General features: G+C 43.2%; 1 protein-coding gene across 1 annotated transcript in view; it reads right to left on the bottom strand.

Moving 5' to 3' along the window:
* Positions 1-12,670, bottom strand: part of SENP7 (SUMO specific peptidase 7) — a 625,329-nt gene that overhangs the window by 521,515 nt on the left and 91,144 nt on the right. The gene's annotated exons all lie outside the window — the stretch shown is intronic.

The following is a 12,670-nucleotide window of genomic DNA, read 5'->3' as shown; positions in this document are numbered from 1 at the left end:
GAAAAGGGTACCCTGGTTTCTACCATTCCTGTGCTATAATCTCAGTAGCACGGTCTGGCACAGGAAACACCTCTACAGAGGAAGGAACATTAAAATATTTATTAAGTTTACTAGATTTTTAGGATTGACAATGACAGGAGTGCCTGAGTCATCCAATGTAGCCAAAACCTCCTTTAACAGAAAACGGAGGTGTTCCAGCTTAAATCTGAAGGTTGCAACTTCAGCGTCAGGTGAAGGAATTATACTGTCCGAATATGAGATTTCACCTTCAGAGGCTACCAAAGTATCTTCCTCATCAGACTCCTGAGGAAGATTAACTCTGGTGATAGCAGCAGGAGCATAAACCTTACTATCTGAATCTCTAACTTTCCTCTTGCGTTTTCCCTTTAGTATAGGAAAAGCAGCTAATGCCGCAGATACCGCTGAAGATACCTGGGCAGCAATTTCTGCTTGCAAATAAACCCCACACTGGTGTTGAGAGGAACTGCAGGGCACTGTATGTGACGCCATATAGGCTAGGGACATTTGAGGAGATAGATGTGGCATTGCCTTAACAGCATCAACCTGAGAGACATTAGGCTGAGAAAATAATTTATCTTTGCATTTTAATGTCCTCTTAACACGAGGAACAAAATTGCATAGGGGAGACAATCTGGATCTTTGTGCACAAAAGACATGTATTCATGAAAGCAGCCTCCTGCTCCATGTCAGACATCTTCCTCAATATAATTGAAAAACAGATAAAGCCTTAGGAAAAAAAATATGTGTCCCCACAAAAAAAGTGCTTACCTGCCCCCTCCGCTTCCAAGGAAGATAAGCATCTGAGTTCTGCCGCACAATGTCAACACGCAAGTGCCAAAACTACTCCGTCATTAGGATCAGAAAGGAAGACAATCATGTGACCCACAGGGAAAACTAACTGTGTAACACAAAGAGCTGAAAGGGCACAGAAAAACCAGCTCGCTCAGCTAAGCCCGCTCTACTGAGAGAAAAACCCCAGCACTCCTGCGCAACGGCTTTTACTAACTGCCCGGCAGATAAAAGAAAATTTATGCTTACCTGATAAATTTGTTTCCTCTTGGACACGACGAGTCCACGGATCATCATTACTTATGGGACATTCACCTCCTGGTCAGCAGGAGGCGGCAAAGAGCACCTACAGCAAAGCTGTTAAATAGTTCCTCCCTTCCCTCCCACTCCATTCATTCGACCAAAATTAGGAAGAGAAAGGAAAAGCTAAAGGTGCAGAGGTGTCTGAAGTTTTTAGAAAAAAAATACTATCCTGTCTAAAACACAGGGCGGGCCGTGGACTCGTCGTGTCCAAGAAGAAACAAATTTATCAGGTAAGCATAAATTTTCTTTTCCTCTTAAGGACACGACGAGGCCACGGATCATCATTACTTATGGGATACAATACCCAAGCTTAGAGGACAAAGATGATACAGGAGGGACAAGACAGGATACCTAAACGGAAGGCACCACTGCTTGAAGAACCTTTCTCCCAAAAACCGCCTCAGCTGAGGCAAAAATATCAAATTTATAGAATTTGGAAAAAGTGTGAAGAGAAGACCAAGTAGCAGCTTTACAAATCTGCTCAATAGAAGCTTCATTCTTGAATACCCATGAAGAAGCCACAGCCCTAGTAGAATGAGTCGTTACCCTTCCCAGCAGTCTCATAAGCAAAGCGAATGATACTCTTCAGCCAAAAGGAAAGAGAAGTAGCCATAGCTTTCTGACCCCTTCGTTTCCCCGAGAAAACAACAAACAGGGCAGAAGACTGACGAAAGTCCTTTGTCGCTTGTAAATAAAACTTTAAAGCACGAACTACATCAAGATTGTGCAAAAGCCGTTCCTTCTGAGAAGAAGGGTTAGGACACAATGAAGGAACAACAATTTCCTGATTAATAATGCGATCAGAAACAACCTTAGGAAGGAAACCTAATTTTGTATGCAACACAACCTTATCTGCATGAAATATAAGATAAGGAGAGGTACCTTGCAAGTTCAGATACTCTACGAGCAGAAGAAATAGCAACAAGAAACAAAACCTTCCAAGATAAAAACTTAATATCTAAGGAATGCATAGGTTCAAACGGAACCCCTTGAAAAAACATTAAGAACCAAATTAAGGCCTAGATTTAGAGTTCGGCGGTAGCCGTCAAAACCAGCGTTAGAGGCTCCTAACGCTGGTTTTGGCCGCCCGCTGGTATTTGGAGTCAGTGATTAAAGGGTCTAACGCTCACTTTACAGCCGCGACTTTTCCATACCGCAGATCCCCCTACGCCATTTGCGTAGCCTATCTTTTCAATGGGATCTTTCTAACGCTGGTATTTAGAGTCGTTTCTGCAGTGAGCGTTAGAGCTCTAACGACAAGATTCCAGCCGCCTGAAAATAGCAGGAGTTAAGAGCTTTCTGGCTAACGCCGGTTCATAAAGCTCTTAACTACTGTACCCTAAACTACACTAACACCCATAAACTACCTATGTACCCCTAAACCGAGGTCCCCCCACATCGCCGCCACTCGATTAAAATTTTTAACCCCTAATCTGCCGACCGCCACCTACGTTATACTTATGTACCCCTAATCTGCTGCCCCTAACCCCGCCGACCCCTATATTATATTTATTAACCCCTAACTTGCCCCACACAACGTCGCCGCAAGCTACTTAAAATAATTAACCCCTAATCTTCCGACCGCAAATCGCCGCCACCTACGTTATCCCTATGTACCCCTAATCTTCTGCCCCTAACATCGCCGACCCCTATGTTATATTTATTAACCCCTAATCTGCCCCCCACAACGTCGCCGACACCTACCTACACTTATTAACCCCTAATCTGCCGAGCGGACCTGAGCGCTACTATAATAAAGTTATTAACCCCTAATCCGCCTCACTAACCCTATCATAAATAGTATTAACCCCTAATCTGCCCTCCCTAACATCGCCGACACCTAACTTCAATTATTAACCCCTAATCTGCCGAGCGGAGCTCACCGCTATTCTAATAAATGTATTAACCCCTAAAGCTAAGTCTAACCCTAACACTAACACCCCCCTAAGTTAAATATAATTTTTATCTAACGAAATAAATTAACTCTTATTAAATAAATGATTCCTATTTAAAGCTAAATACTTACCTGTAAAATAAATCCTAATATAGCTACAATATAAATTACATTTATATTATAGCTATTTTAGGATTAATATTTATTTTACAGGTAACTTTGTATTTATTTTAACCAGGTACAATAGCTATTAAATAGTTAAGAACTATTTAATAGTTACCTAGTTAAAATAATTACAAATTTACCTGTAAAATAAATCCTAACCTAAGATATAATTAAACCTAACACTACCCTATCAATAAAATAATTAAATAAACTACCTACAATTACCTACAATTAACCTAACACTACACTATCAATAAATTAATTAAACACAATTGCTACAAATAAATACAATTAAATAAACTATCTAAAGTACAAAAAATAAAAAAGAACTAAGTTACAGAAAATAAAAAAATATTTACAAACATAAGAAAAATATTACAACAATTTTAAACTAATTACACCTACTCTAAGCCCCCTAATAAAATAACAAAGACCCCCAAAATAAAAAATTCCCTACCCTATTCTAAATTTAAAAAGTTACAAGCTCTTTTACCTTACCAGCCCTGAACAGGGCCCTTTGCGGGGCATGCCCCAAGAAGTTCAGCTCTTTTGCCTGTAAAAGAAAACATACAATACCCCCCCCCCAACATTACAACCCACCACCCACATACCCCTAATCTAACCCAAACCCCCCTTAAATAAACCTAACACTAAGCCCCTGATGATCTTCCTACCTTGTCTTCACCATGCCAGGTTCACCGATCCGTCCTGGCTCCAAGATCTTCATCCAACCCAAGCGGGGGCTAGACATCCACTGAAGAAGTCCAGAAGAGGGTCCAAAGTCTTCCTCCTATCCGGCAAGAAGAGGACATCCGGACCGGCAAACATCTTCTCCAAGCGGCATCTTCTATGTTCTTCCATCCGATGACGACCGGCTCCATCTTGAAGACCTCCAGCGCGGATCCATCCTCTTCTTCCGACGACTAGACGACGAATGACGGTTCCTTTAAGGGACGTCATCCAAGATGGCGTCCCTCGAATTCCGATTGGCTGATAGGATTCTATCAGCCAATCGGAATTAAGGTAGGAATTTTCTGATTGGCTGATGGAATCAGCCAATCAGAATCAAGTTCAATCCGATTGGCTGATCCAATCAGCCAATCAGATTGAGCTCGCATTCTATTGGCTGTTCCGATCAGCCAATACAATGCGAGCTCAATCTGATTGGCTGATTGGATCAGCCAATCGGATTGAACTTGATTCTGATTGGCTGATTCCATCAGCCAATCAGAAAATTCCTACCTTAATTCCGATTGGCTGATAGAATCCTATCAGCCAATCGGAATTCGAGGGACGCCATCTTGGATGACGTCCCTTAAAGGAACCGTCATTCGTCGTCTAGTCGTCGGAAGAAGAGGATGGATCCGCGCTGGAGGTCTTCAAGATGGAGCCGGTCGTCATCGGATGGAAGAACATAGAAGATGCCGCTTGGAGAAGATGTTTGCCGGTCCGGATGTCCTCTTCTTGCCGGATAGGAGGAAGACTTTGGAGCACCGGATTATGGATCGCCAACCCCCGCTTGGGTTGGATGAAGATCTTGGAGCCAGGACGGATCGGTGATACCTGGATGGTGAAGACAAGGTAGGAAGATCTTCAGGGGATTAGTGTTAGGTTTATTTAAGGGGGTTTGGGTTAGATTAGGGGTATGTGGGTGGTGGGTTGTAATGTTGGGGGGGGGGTATTGTATGTTTTTTTTTTACAGGCAAAAGAGCTGAAATTCTTGGGGCATGCCCCGCAAAGGGCCCTGTTCAGGGCTGGTAAGGTAAAAGAGCTTGTAATTTTTGTATTTTAGAATAGGGTAGGGAATTTTTTATTTTGGGGGTCTTTGTTATTTTATTAGGGGGCTTAGAGTAGGTGTAATTAGTTTAAAATTGTTGTAATATTTTTCTTATGTTTGTAAATATTTTTTTATTTTCTGTAACTTAGTTCTTTTTTATTTTTTGTACTTTAGATAGTTTATTTAATTGTATTTATTTGTAGCAATTGTGTTTAATTAATTTATTGATAGTGTAGTGTTAGGTTAATTGTAGGTAATTGTAGGTATTTTATTTAATTATTTTATTGATAGGGTAGTGTTAGGTTTAATTATAACTTAGGTTAGGATTTATTTTACAGGTAAATTTGTAATTATTTTAACTAGGTAACTATTAAATAGTTCTTAACTATTTAATAGCTATTGTACCTGGTTAAAATAAATACAAAGTTACCTGTAAAATAAATATTAATCCTAAAATAGCTATAATATAAATGTAATTTATATTGTAGCTATATTATGATTTATTTTACAGGTAAGTATTTAGCTTTAAATAGGAATCATTTATTTAATAAGAGTTAATTTATTTCGTTAGATAAAAATTATATTTAACTTAGGGGGGTGTTAGTGTTAGGGTTAGACTTAGCTTTAGGGGTTAATACATTTATTAGAATAGCGGTGAGCTCCGGTCGGCAGATTAGGGGTTAATAATTGAAGGTAGGTGTCGGCGATGTTAGGGAGGGCAGATTAGGGGTTAATACTATTTATGATAGGGTTAGTGAGGCGGATTAGGGGTTAATAACTTTATTATAGTAGCGCTCAGGTCCGGTCGGCAGATTAGGGGTTAATAAGTGTAGGTAGGTGTCGGCGACGTTGTGGGGGGCAGATTAGGGGTTAATAAATATAACATAGGGGTCGGCGATGTTAGGGCAGCAGATTAGGGGTACATAGGGATAACGTAGGTGGCGGCGGTTTACGGAGCGGCAGATTAGGGGTTAAAAGTGTAATGCAGGGGTCAGCGATAGCGGGGGCGGCAGATTAGGGGTTAATAAGTGTAAGGCTAGGGGTGTTTAGACTCGGGGTACATGTTAGAGTGTTAGGTGCAGACGTAGGAAGTGTTTCCCCATAGGAAACAATGGGGCTGCGTTAGGAGCTGAACGCTGCTTTTTTGCAGGTGTTAGGTTTTTTTTCAGCTCAAACAGCCCCATTGTTTCCTATGGGAGAATCGTGCACGAGCACGTTTTTGAGGCCGGCCGCGTCCGTAAGCAACTCTGGTATCAAGAGTTGTATTTGCGGTAAAAATGCTCTACGCTCCTTTTTTGGAGCCTAACGCAGCATTTGTTTGAACTCTCGATACCAGAGTTAAATTTATGGTGCGGCCAGAAAAAAACCCGCGGAGCGTTAACAGCCCTTTTACCGCCAAACTCCAAATCTAGCCGTAAGACTCCACGGAGGAGCAATAGGTTTAAATACAGGCCTGATCCTGACCAGAGCCTGACAGAAATGATTGAACATCTGGAACAGCAGCCAGGCGTTTGTGTAGCAAAACAGACAAGGCCGAAATCTGACCCAATAAGGAACTTACTGACAAGCCCTTCTCCAACCCACTTGGAGAAAAGCTAAAATTCTAGGAATCCTAACACTACTCCACGAGTAGCCCTTAGATTCACACCAATAACGATATATACGCCATATCTTGATAAAACTAAAAGTTCAAACTCCAAGCAGTCAGCTTCAGAGAAACTAGATTTGGATAACGGAAGGGACCTTGAATGAGAAGGTCCTTCCTCAACGGGAGTCTCTAGGAAGGCAAAGACGACATCTCTACCAGATCCGGTTACCAAGTCCTGCAACGCCAGGCAGGAACAATTAGGATCACAGGAGCCCTCTCCTGCTTGATACGCGCAATGACTCGAGGAAGAAGCGCAAACTGAGAAAACAGGTAAGCCAGTTTGAAGGACCAAGGCACCGTCAGAACATCTATCAGATCCGCCTGTGGATCCCTGGATCTCGACTCGTACCTCGGAAGCTTGGCATTCAGTCGAGATGCCATGAGAGCCAACTCTGGCTGACCCCATTTGAGAGTCAGACTCGAGAACACCTCCGGATGAAGTTCCCACTCGCCCGGATGGAAAGTCTGTCTGCTCAGGAAATCCGCTTCCCAGTTATCTACCCCTGGTATGTGGATCGCAGACAGATGACAAGAGCGGATCTCCGCCCACTGAATTATATTGGATACTTCGGACATCGCCAAGGAACTCCTCGTTCCTCCCTGATGATTTATGTAAACTACCGTTGCTATATTGTGCGACTGAATTCTGATGAACTGAACCGAGGCTAACTGAGGCCAAGCCAGAAGAGCATTGAAAATCGCTCTCAATTCCAGAATGTTGATGGGAAGAAAAGACTCCTTTCGGGTCCACACTCCCTGAGCCTTCAGAAAGCCCCAGACGGCTCCCCATCCTAAAAGGCTGGCGTCTGTTGTCACATCTCCCAGGATGGGCTGCGAAAGCAAGTTCCCTGAGAGAGATGATCCAGAAACAACCACCATTGAAGAGAGGGGACAAGTCTGCATAGTCTCCATTCCATTGACTGAGCATGTTCAACTGCAGAGGTCTGAGATGGAACCGAGCAAACGGGATGATGTCCATCGCCGCCACCATCAGTCCGATTACCTCCATACACTGAGCCACTGACGGCCGCGGAGTGGAATGGAGTCTGCGAAGGTATCTATAATCTTAGATTTCCTGACTTCTGTCAGAAAAAAACCTCGTTAGGACCGAATCTATCAGAGTTCCCAAGAAAGTCACTCTTGTCCTTGGAACTAAAGAACTCTTTCTAAGTTTACCTTCCACCCGTGAGATCTCACAAAGGCTATGACAATGTCGGTATGAGACTGAGCTCGATGACAAGACGGCACATGGATTAGTATATCGTCCAAGTAAGGCGCTACCGCAATGCCCCGTAGTTTTAGGACCGCTAATAGGGATAACAGAACCTTTGTGAAAATTCTGGGTGCCATGGCTAAACCGAAGGGAAGGGCCACGAAATGGAAATGTTTGCCAAGAAAAGCAAATCTTAGCAAATGGTCCCTGTGAATAGGAACATGAAGATATGCATCCTTCAAGTCCACCGTCGTCATGAATTGACCCTCCTGGATCAACGTCAAATAGAGCGAATAGTCTCCATCTTGAAAGATGGTACTCTGAGAAACTCTTGAGGTCTAGAATTGGTCTGAAAATTCCCTCATTTTTGGGAACAACAGACAGAATTGAATAAAAACCTTGATCTCGTTCCTGAATCGGAACTGGGAAAATTACTCCCATGGAACAGAGGTCTCTTACACAACGTAAGAACGTCTCTCTCTTTATCTGGATAGCAGATAACCTTGAAAGAAGAACCTTCCTCGAGGAGGAAAGCCTTTGAACTCCAGTCTGTATCCCTGGAACACAATCTCTATCGTCCAGGGATTCTGAACATCTCTTACCCAGGCCTGAGAGAAATAAGAAAGTCTGCCGCCGACCAGATCCGGACCTGGATCGGGGGCAAACCCTTCATGCTGTCTTGGATTCGACAGCAGGCTTCTTGGATTGCTTCCCCTTGTTCCACGACTGGTTGGGTCTCCAAGTGGATTTAGGCTGGGTAAAGTTTCCATCCTGTCTGGTGGAGGAAACAAAGGAATTTCCCTTCAAGTTTTGAAAGGAACGAAAATTACACCTTCTGCTTGATTCTCTTATCTCGAGGAAAGAGACGACCCTTACCTCCAGAAATATCTGAAATAATCTCCTTCAGGCCAGGTCCAAACAAGGTCCTTCCCTTGTAAGGAATAGCCAGAGCTTTCTGCCGACCAGGGCTTTAATCATAAAGCTCTGCGAGCTAAGATAGAAAAACCTGAAGTCTTTGCAGCTAACTTAGTAATGTGCAAAGAAGCATCCATAATAAAGGCATTAACTAATTTAAGTGCCGTAATCCTATCTTGGATCTCATCCAGAGGGGTCTCAGTTCTGAAAGACTAAGACAGAGCGTCAAACCAGTAAGCTACGGCACTAGTTACCGTAGCGATGCATGTCGCAGGTTGCAGCAATAACCCCATAGGATCTTTAAACGCACAGCTATCCTCAATGGGAATAGTCGCACGCTTGGCCAGGGTAGAAACAGCTCCTTCTACCTTAGGAACCGTCTGTCAACTCTCCTTTATAGCTTTTGCTATAGGAAACATTTTCTTAAGACCCGGGGATGGAGAAAAAGGAATAACTGGTCTTTCCTATTCCTTAGAAATAATCTCCAAAGTTTTCTTAGGTACCGGAAAAAACATCAGAACATGATGGAAAATTAAAATATCTATCCATCTTACTCAATTTTTCAGGAGGCACTACTATAGTAGTGTCACAGTCATCTAAGGGTGCCAAAACCTCCCTAAGCAACAACCGGAGGTGTTCCAACCTAAAACTGAAAGAAACCACCTCTGAATCTGTTAAAGGTGTTGAACTTTCCAAGTCAGAAATTTCACTCTCTGATAGAGACTCCGAAACCTCTACCTCAATTCCCAGAGTGGGCATATCCGAAATGGGCACCATTGCATCAGCAAACTCACTAACCCCATGGTTGCTCCTTTTTTAACGCCTGCCCTGTAACATAGGGAGGGCAGATAATGCATCAGAAATGGCAGAAGACATAACCTTAGCTATGTCCATTAAAGTAAATCCAGACAAGGCTGGAGCAGGAGTACAGGGCACTGCTTGAGCGGGCAATAGTTCTTGGGACTCTTGGGGAGACAACTGCGGCATACTTCGAATCTCAACCTGAGACCCTTGAGAAGCATCTGCCTTAGATAGGGCTTGCTCATTAAATATCTTTAAATCTCAAGGCCGTCTCAACGCAAGAGGAACAAAAAGTAACAGGTGGTGCCACCTGAACATTCAAGCACATAGATCATCCATCTCAATCACAGAGTAGATTCAAAAAATAAAAATGTACACTTTTTTCTTTTTAAAATGCTACTATGTCTTTAAAACATAAAAAACAAACAATAGAAATGCGCACTGCAAAATAGCAACACTTTGTTAGAGCTAATCAGTAAAATAAAACGTTATAACAATAACAGTCCTGTGCCTTTACATTTTAAAATGTTAACAATATTTTTCCTCTTTGTCTGATCTTTTGTTTAAAGCACTTTCTGAGCCTATTAAACACTGAATTCAGACACCTTTACACCTCAGCCTTCTGCTGAGGTGCCTACCTGCCCCCAACAACCGAGTATTCCTCTATCGTCTCAGCAGGGAGAACGTTCCAGATGAAAACCGGAAAACAGGATCCACCTCAGTAGCAAGCGGTATCACCGTTTGTCTAGATAATCTAATCCCCAGACACTCGGTAATACAGCCCCATGCGACTTAATACAGCATGGCCATGAACCAGGAAGCGCCCGAAAATAGGCTCCGCCCATCGTTGGCGTCACCTAAAAAAACAGAATTTATGCTTACCTGATAAATTACTTTCTCCAACGGTGTGTCTGGTCCACGGCGTCATCCTTACTTGTGGGATATTCTCTTCCCCAACAGGAAATGGCAAAGAGTCCCAGCAAAGCTGGTCACATGATCCCTCCTAGGCTCCGCCTACCCCAGTCATTCGACCGACGGACAGGAGGAAATATGCATAGGAGAAATCATATGATACCGTGGTGACTGTAGTTAGAGAAAATAATTCATCAGACCTGATTAAAAAAACCAGGGCGGGCCGTGGACCGGACACACCGTTGGAGAAAGTAATTTATCAGGTAAGCATAAATTCTGTTTTCTCCAACATAGGTGTGTCCGGTCCACGGCGTCATCCTTACTTGTGGGAACCAATACCAAAGCTTTAGGACACGGATGAAGGGAGGGAGCAAATCAGGTCACCTAAACGGAAGGCACCACAGTTTGCAAAACCTTTCTCCCAAAAATAGCCTCCGAAGAAGCAAAAGTATCAAATTTGTAAAATTTGGCAAAAATGTGTAGTGAAGACCAAGTCGCTGCCTTACATATCTGATCAACAGAAGCCTCGTTCTTGAAGGCCCATGTGGAAGCCACAGCCCTAGTAGAGTGAGCTGTGATTCTTTCAGGAGGCTGCCGTCCGGCAGTCTCATAAGCCAATCGGATAATGCTTTTAAGCCAAAAGGAAAGAGAGGTAGAAGTCGCTTTTTGACCTCTCCTTTTACCAGAATAAACCACAAACAAGGAAGATGTTTGTCTGAAATCTTTAGTAGCCTCTAAATAGAACTTTAGAGCACGGACTACGTCCAAATTGTGTAACAAACGTTCCTTCTTTGAAGCTGGATTCGGACACAAAGAAGGAACAACTATCTCCTGGTTAATATTTTTGTTAGAAACAACTTTAGGAAGAAAACCAGGCTTAGTACGCAAAACCACCTTATCTGCGTGGAACACCAGATAAGGAGGAGAACACTGCAGAGCAGATAACTCTGAAACTCTTCTAGCAGAAGAAATTGCAACCAAAAACAAAACTTTCCAAGATAATAACTTAATATCTACGGAATGTAAGGGTTCAAACGGAACCCCTTGAAGAACTGAAAGAACTAAATTTAGACTCCAGGGAGGAGTCAAAGGTCTGTAAACAGGCTTGATCCTAACCAGAGCCTGAACAAATGCTTGAACATCTGGCACAGCTGCCAGTCTTTTGTGAAGTAAAACAGATAAAGCAGAGATCTGTCCCTTCAGAGAACTTGCAGATAATCCTTTCTCCAAACCTTCTTGTAGAAAGGAAAGAATCTTAGGAATTTTTATCTTGTTCCAAGGGAATCCTTTAGATTCACACCAATAGATATATTTTTTCCATATTTTATGGTAAATTTTTCTAGTTACAGGCTTTCTAGCCTGAATCAGAGTATCTATTACAGAATCTGAAAACCCACGCTTTGATAAAATTAAGCGTTCAATCTCCAAGCCGTCAGTTGGAGGGAAGCCAGATTCGGATGTTCGAATGGACCTTGAACAAGAAGGTCCTGTCTCAAAGGTAGCTTCCATGGTGGAGCCGATGACATATTCACCAGGTCTGCATACCAAGTCCTGCGTGGCCACGCAGGAGCTATCAAGATTACCGAAGCCCTCTCCTGATTGATCCTGGCTACCAGCCTGGGAATGAGAGGAAATGGTGGGAACACATAAGCTAGGTTGAAGGTCCAAGGCACTACTAGTGCATCCACTAGAGTCGCCTTGGGATCCCTGGATCTGGACCCGTAGCAAGGAACCTTGAAGTTCTGACGAGACGCCATCAGATCCATGTCTGGAATGCCCCATAATTGAGTTATTTGGGCAAAGATTTCTGGATGGAGTTCCCACTCCCCCGGATGGAATGTCTGACGACTCAGAAAATCCGCTTCCCAATTTTCCACTCCTGGGATGTGGATTGCAGACAAGTGGCAAGAGTGATCCTCCGCCCAATGAATTATTTTGGTCACTTCTTCCATCGCCAGGGAACTCCTTGTTCCCCCCTGATGATTGATATATGCAACAGTCGTCATGTTGTCTGATTGAAACCTTATGAATTTGGCCTTTGCTAGTTGAGGCCAAGCTTTGAGAGCATTGAATATCGCTCTCAATTCCAGAATGTTTATCGGGAGAAGAGATTCTTCCCGAGACCATAGACCCTGAGCTTTCAGGGGTTCCCAGACCGCGCCCCAGCCCACCAGGCTGGCGTCGGTCGTGACAATGACCCACTCTGGTCTGCGGAAGCTCATTCCCTGTGAC

The sequence above is a fragment of the Bombina bombina genome, chromosome 3 (genome assembly GCF_027579735.1).
Source record: "Bombina bombina isolate aBomBom1 chromosome 3, aBomBom1.pri, whole genome shotgun sequence".
Classification (NCBI taxonomy): Eukaryota; Metazoa; Chordata; class Amphibia; order Anura; family Bombinatoridae; genus Bombina; species Bombina bombina.
The sequence above is the reverse complement of the archived record's forward strand: the minus strand, read 5'-3'. Positions and strand labels throughout refer to the sequence as shown.